The following is a 7,811-nucleotide window of genomic DNA, read 5'->3' on the forward strand; positions in this document are numbered from 1 at the left end:
CAATTAACAAAAATTGATTTCACTGGGGTGTGTCTTGGAGGTGTTTGGGAATGTGGTCAAACACTGTCTTGAGTGTTTGATATATCTTCCCAATCGAAACTAAAATTAGGGAGAAAACGGAGAGACAAAATCGTAAAAATCTACACTAATTAAAATCAGATATCCAAACACCGCCATGGTCATGATTTCCTTTGTCTAAAATGGATGAATTATTAATGAGATCGAGAATAGAAATCGAAACTTTTTAGGCCCAGTGCTTTTTAGCGCCTTTTGAGATATAATCTTTTCAACATATATGATTCGCAATCTTCTATCGCGTTCTGCTGACGTTTGGTCGGAGCAATCGATTTTAATTGATGCAACACGTTTGGAATATACAAATCGGGTTTCATATTGTGTTTTCATTACACACTAGCTCAGGGTTAAAATTCACAAATTTATATCTAACAATCATTTCAAGAGCGGGCCTTGAATATGAGATAGTAGATAGTCAGTGATTGAAAACTGCCCCAAAGAATAAAAAATGAAAACGCCTTCAAAAAATCACGCTCACGCTTAGCATGTTTGCAGAGCATGGTGTTATTACTTACATCCTATGACGGCCCAACCAATGAAATCTCTTGAATTGTATTATCCAATAATCCAGAAAGTCAGATCAGTTAAGATTTTCTCATCGTAGGTAAAAATATCAATGTCATTAATCTTTAACTGGCTTATTGTTCCTGTTTATATGGATGTTTTTCTAAGCTTAAAGAAATATTTGGCATTCGAAAATGCAAGGGTGCAGTTTTTGATAATTTTCTCAGGTTCGTGCCTTTGGTGGTCTTGTTTTTGTTCAATTATTGCGTGTCCTGATTTACATGTTGGGTAATATATAGATCTAGCCGAGCCAAAACAAAAGTAGTGAAAAGCATTTGTATACAAGAAATATTTATACTTATTATATAAACACCAGTGAAATACCAGGTGAGCTGTCGCGCGTATACATGATATCTTCACACGTGAAAATAACATGTTATTTTACACGTAAAAATAACATGTTATTCCCACAGGTGGAAAGATTACCATTGCTATGGTTACATAATCCCTCAAAAAGTACTTAGATGTGTTGCTGGATGATCCAAACATCATCGGTTCTTCCTCTTCCTTCCTTCCTGCCGTTCATAAGTACTTTGTCAGTCGCTAGCATCTTATAAAACTGATTTGCATACATTTTGTCATTAATCCTAATAGCCCTTTTCACGGTTACCTTTGCTCATTTGCATTACAATAAAATCTAGCATGTATGTGAGGCAAATTCGAGCTTTTTTGTATGTAGTCTTAGCCCTAAATTGCCTCGCATCCACGTTGGATTACATTGTAAAGCAAATGAGAAAAATTGACCGCGAAAAGGGCTATTGCTATTAAAAAGAAAGCACATTCGACGTACACCTCAGATCCGTTCAGATTCTCAGCGATCCATATTGGTTTCCAAAGCTGTTCTTATTTTTGCGGCGTGCCTCGTGCTCTTCGCTGCAGTCCATTTGAGCAGTACAATGCTGGTACAGAGAAGTGTTCGGAAGGGCAGGCGCCAAACCAAAGTAAGAACATAAATCATATCTAGTGTACATTTTGTTAAACACAAGGATACAAACGACCACCGCAATCTGTTTTGAAGAAAACTATATGCCAGTCTATGCGTTCTTTTGGAAGCGAAATATCAGTCCTGGGCGTGGAGAACAGTGGGAGAAATATGCATAAACGAAAAAAAATTTTTGAGACACATTGTTGTGTCATCAAGAAATGCACTTTACTTTCTCAGTGCCTCTTTCGCCCAACTTGGTAGCATTGACGCAGCACATGTAATTATCCACATCGATCAGTTTCAATGGAACAGGTTTTTAAAGCAAGCATTTTATTCCAGCGAAAGAGGGAGACTCATGGTCGTGTCCTCAAGGAATGCACTTTAATTATGTCAGTGCCTCTTTCGCGCAACTTGGAAGCGTTGACGTGGCACATATAATATCCACATCGATCAGTTAAACTGGAACAGGTTTTTAAAGCAAGCATCTAATTCCAGCGAAAGCGGGCAGAATTGCTGATTTTATTTACAATGTCGTGAGCAACGATTAATTATGTATGAAGTGTTTTTTCTTACGGGACTTGATTTGGCCATGGCAACCATATAGTGAGGGTTTTGTTTTTCCAAACTAGCGTTTTTCTCTTTGCAATGACAGTTTCGAACTTTCCCTTACAAATGTTACATTTTCAAATCATTTTAAAAATCTCTCTTTTACGAACTTCAACCTCAACTTCAACTTAATTTATTGTGCACTAGTTAGTATTATAAATGTAGAAAGAAAAATATATATTTTTTAAAATATGGTTAGCGGATGACTAAAAAGGTATGAGCGTTGTAACCAGAGTAGCTATTGGCTTGAGAGCTGGTTACCACCATATTAAGCTAAATGCGGTAGAACAATTAAAAGAACATCACAAAAAATACGTAACTGAAAAAACATTACTGAAAATACATTACTGAAAATACAGTACTGAAAATAAACTACTGAAATACATCACTAAAAATACATTACTGAAAAAGCATTACTGAAAACACATTACTGAAAATACAGTACTGAAAACACCTTCCTAAAACACATTATAATTACTGAAAATACATTACCTAAATTACATATTACTCAAAATACATTACTGAAAATACATCACTGGGAGTACATTACTGAAAATATATTACTGAAAATACATTACTGAAAATACATTACCGAAAATACATTACTGAAAATACATTACTGAAAATGCATTACTGAAAATACTGAAAACACCTTCCTGAAACACATTACCTAAAAAACATTACTTAAAATACATGTTACTCAAAATACATTACTGAAAATATATTACTCAAAATACATTACTGAAAATACTTTACTGAAAATACATTACTGAAAATACATTGCTGAAAATATATTACTGAAAATAAACTACTGAAAATACATCACTAACAATACATTAATGAAAATACACTATTGAAAATACATTACTGAAAATACATTACTGAAAACACATTGCTTAAAATACATTACTGTAAATAAATGACTGTAAATACATTACTGAAAATACATTGCTGAAAATATATTACTGAAAATAAACTACTGAAATACATCATTAAAAATACATTACGGAAAATACATTACTGAAAGTATAGTACTGAAAACACCTTTCTAAATCACATTACCAAAAATACATTACTTAAAATACATATTACGGAAAATACATTACAGAAAATATATCACTGGGAATACATTACTGAAAATATGTTACTGAAAATACATATTTTTCATTAGTTTCCCAATGAAATGACGTTGAGATTAGTAGAAGGAATATGTGGGAAAAAAGGCTCTTTACTTAAGTTTGGAAATGCAGGGATAAAAAATAATATAATATGAACATTTTCATAATATCTGAATAATCAGTCATACATTTTGGGTGTCATCTTTATTTCTAACCCTTCGATGTTTCTTCCTCTTTACCCTCGTATACTTCAGTAAACGATCAACTTACTTACTTACTTAGTCCATGTTTGATAAATTTCAGTGGTCAGTTACGCAGAAATCCATACAGAAATTGATTAGTGTGATCTGTTATAAATTGTTCTTCCTATGATTACTAGCCACCCCCCTCCCCCCAAAAGAAACTTCTTAGATCAAAACAACCTGTCTTAAGACATTCAGTGAACTTTTTTTTTTATAAAAGATGAGCTTTAACATGAGGATAAGGTTTTGTTTGTTGCTTAGAAACGAGCTTTCTTTTTCTTTTAAGGGCTGCTATCACATAGGAAAGCTATTCCCGGTGGGTGAACTGCGTCCTTAGCGAGGATTGCACCATGTACTGTGTTTGCAATGGGTACGGGCCCCAGACCGTACTTTCCCACGTGTCCGCCTGTCCGGGCACCTAGCTGTAAAGCTGGCGAAGAGTTGTACCATTATTACGAGAAGAATGAATATGGATGCTCGTGCGAAAGGACTGCTTGTCGCAAACTTAATTAGCAGTGAAAAGAAACAAGATTTAATGACTGGTATATAGAGGGAACTAAAAAACTTTAACAAACCCGAGAATCTACCTTTTTGGGCAAAACGAAGTTGAGGAATGCATTCATTCTTAATTTTGACTGAACTCTGTTTGTCCGAGGGGCCTGTGGTGGATGGCGACCCGAACGATTTCACTGCAATTTGAAATCGGTTAATTTAGAGGAAGTCCCACTCTGAAATGCCTTAGCTAAAAACTTAAAGGTTGTTGTTTTAAAAGAGAGGAATAATTCATTTACTTGCTGTAGGAATTAAAATACTCCAAAGGTGCTTTGTTACAGACAAGAAACTGTTGTGTTGTCTATGGGCAAGAATGGTGTACATTTTACTGGTCCAGGGAGGGGGGGGGGGGGGGATTTTGTCCAGGTTTATTCGACGGTCATGAAAAAGAATCACAGATCCCCCAACGATGAAAGCTTACCTCAGAAAAGATCCCCTGTGCGAAGTCTGTTTTGTCAAATTATAAGAAGATTTGAAACCCCACCGTTCGTGTGATCCCCCATCTTTTACGTCCGAGAATTAGTTTGCTATTTTGAGACGACTTGGACAGTCAAAGAAAGACACTTTAAATAAGGAATGTGAAACTATATATATGTGCAACTAATCATGTTTTGAGTGGTATCTTTATTTCCAACTCTTAGATGTTTCCAACTCTTTACCCGTATAGGTGAATCTTTTCGGACGTCATTGTTTACATTTTTCCTCATTAACATAGGACTTTACGCAGAAAAGGCATCACGCTAGACTCAAATTGACTACAAACATTTAAAGAGTGTGTGAAACTTAGTGATTGGTAAAATTTCTGGCTCCTTGGGTGTAATATTCGAGGAGAAATTGACCCTCAAAAACTGCAAAATTTCTGGGTGGCAAAGGCGCTAATGAGCTCATACTTTGTAAAATTTCGAGTTTTTAAACTCGTGTCGCAAAAAAAGTATTCAATACATCGGGATCAAATTCCTTGGGAAAGTTAATCGTGCTGCCGGTGCCCTTTTAATATTCAGAACTAATGTTTTTTTCTAGCTCCATCCAAAACTATATTGCTTATGCTAATGAGGCAAATACTGTAAACAATTAAAGATTCTCCTATACTTCAGTAAACGATCAAAAATCCATGTTTGATAAACGTCAGTGGCTAGTTATCCAGCAGTCCATACTGAAATTTATTTGCGTGATCTGTTGCAATAAAAAAAAAAAATGGTTTTAATGAGACACGCAATGAAGTAATTGTGCGCTTGTAAAAACAAATAACATTAAAAAAAATAATGGTTAAAATCATTTAACTATAGCAATAACGAAAGAGAAGAGACATGGAAAGCCAAAAAATCAGACTCTTGGCAATAGAGACCGTAAGTAAGATGAAGGATAAGCATTTCAATGATTTTAATAATAGATTTAAAGGTTGCGGAAATTTCAACTTAACTGGTTACTAAAAGAAATACGTGGGGCGTAAAGCTCAACAAAATATGTTTGGAAAGGGAAAAGATCAGGAAATAGTAAAACATGAACAAAATTTACATCGAGGCAGGGTGATCTATAAGTAACTAACCTCTTTCTGTCACTTGTGTGTCAGGACTCATCAGCTTTGCGAGACTGATCTCCATCTTTTTTCTTTTCTCCCAGTTTGCTTTGATCTGCTTCTAAAGTATAAAATTTTGATTTGTAAAATTATGAATAACAGATCATAAAAGAAAGACGTTAAATGATTTGAAATGAAAGATTCGCACAGAAAAGTCCTAGCTTGTCTTTGAAAAAGAGAAACATCTAGTTTGGAAAGAAAAAACCGTCAATATAAGGTTACAATGCCCATGCCAAGTCCCGTAAAAAATAAAATATCATACATTATCTTTACCCAGTAGGTAGGTAGGTAAAGTCTGAATACGAGCCAAGTGGCCCATCAGGCCGGAGCTTATCCCGGTTTCTGTAGCATGAAGCGACTAGGAGTATTTCAAGAACGCAACACAATGTCCCCGGCCAGGGCTCGAACCCGGACCACCTGCTCGGGAGTCGAGCGCATTAACCATGAGGCCACCGTGCCTTCCCTGTTGTTACCCGGTACATTTCTCACAAAGCCAGAATTCTGCCTGCTTTCGTTGGAATAAGATACATGCTTTACAAACCTGTTCCAGTATAAGTGATCGGTGGGGTTAATTGTAATTACAACGCCAAAGCTGCCAAGCTGCGTTAAAGAGGTACTAGCTGCAATAGTAAAGTGCCTCTCTTGAAAACACAACAATGAATCTCTAGACAACGTTTGCACACGGTCCTTCGCCCAATGGTCCTTTCGCCCAATGTTTCTCAAGGAAGGGTTTTGCGATTTCTTTTTGGCTCTAAACAAACGCGAGCAACCTGATTCTAATCTGGTATAAAGTTTGCTTCAAAACAGTTTGCAGTGGTCGTTTGTGTCCATGCTTGGTTATCAATATGTACGCTAGATATCATTACAGCTCTTACTTGGGTTGGGCGCTTGTTCTTCCTAACTCTTCCGTGCACAAGCATTGAACTGCTCAAATGGACTGCAGCAAAAAGCATGAGGAACACCGCACATATAAGAACAGCTTTGGAAACCATTCTGAGTTGACAGTCTGATCCCAACTGAGGCTTCAGTCGAATGCGTTTTTTTTTTAAACACCTAGTGGAATTAATAGAAAAAAAAAATTAAATTAATGTCATAGTTCCGACGCAGAAATAAAGGTTCTGACGAAGTACTAATTACGAGTAATAGTCGTGGAGACACGCAGTCCGATAGATAATTTGTCATGCAAGCTAATAACACATGAAAAGAACGCGTATTGGCTATTGAACAAAACTTTTTCAAGCCACAGGATTCCTTGAAAATGAACAAACATTTGTTGGAGATACTAAAATATGGCGCGATACTTCAACGAAGGATACATTCAGTTAACTCAGGCCATTGTTATCATGAACTATAGCTGACGCTACAATCCGTGATAAATATCACGTAAATGGTATATTAAGATTCATGGTTTGAATGTCACGAGGTAAAAGGTTTCTGAAATCAGTTATATAATTACCCAATACGAAGTTGAACATTTTTATTATCGATAAGTAACACTTACGACATTTTGTAATTTCGTGAATACTTTGAATATATAAATAATAGATTATTATTATTATTATTTAACCTTTCGAAGTTTACCCCTAGCGTACTTAATGTTAGACTTATCATAACTTGTGAGACGCAGTATTCGTCCTCGACAAGGACCATCAATTGTTTTCAGAATTGAAACCAAGGATCATAAAATTGGACTTAACAACGATCCTGGCAAATGACACACGAAGCCCCAAGAAATCCGTTCGTACATTGAAGTAAAGATCTAGTGTTTTTTTTTAGAACAAGAAAAATGGAGGAATGGTCTAGGGAACCCCACAGACTGTTTGAAAAAGTACACCACACATGCCTGAGCCAATCGTAAGGCTTCATTCTTTATTAACGTAGAATATTATATGTCAGTGTGGTAGATTGTATTTCTATAAATATAAGGTTTCAGATACCAAGTAATTACTCGACAAAAATTATGCACGTATAGCTAAAAGAAAGTCACTGTTAGCTGACAGGGAACTTAATTTTAAGAAGTAGTTTGATTTGAATCCTACAAATCATGCACGAAACGAAAGGCACCAGGGAAATTTTGAGTTAAAGGGTAAGAATGTTCTTTTACACTTCTCAAACGTGCGTTTGTTCACGTATTACTGACAAGAACACGTATG

At 35.8% G+C, this 7,811-nt stretch overlaps 1 long non-coding RNA gene across 1 annotated transcript in view; it reads right to left on the bottom strand.

Annotated features, from left to right (window-relative positions):
- Window positions 1-4,686: 4,686 nt before the first annotated feature.
- Window positions 4,687-7,811, bottom strand: part of LOC149096175 (uncharacterized) — an 11,210-nt gene continuing 8,085 nt past the window's right edge. Inside the window, exons 2-4 of the long non-coding RNA XR_016204680.1 lie at window positions 6,534-6,711; window positions 5,629-5,719; window positions 4,687-5,255 (exon numbers count right to left, since the gene is read on the bottom strand). This is a non-coding gene — a long non-coding RNA (uncharacterized LOC149096175). The remainder of the gene's footprint in view (window positions 5,256-5,628; window positions 5,720-6,533; window positions 6,712-7,811) is intronic.

This window comes from Orbicella faveolata, unplaced genomic scaffold (genome assembly GCF_042242905.1).
Source record: "Orbicella faveolata isolate gen_17 unplaced genomic scaffold, um_ofav_v1 contig_48, whole genome shotgun sequence".
Taxonomy (NCBI): domain Eukaryota; kingdom Metazoa; phylum Cnidaria; class Anthozoa; order Scleractinia; family Merulinidae; genus Orbicella; species Orbicella faveolata.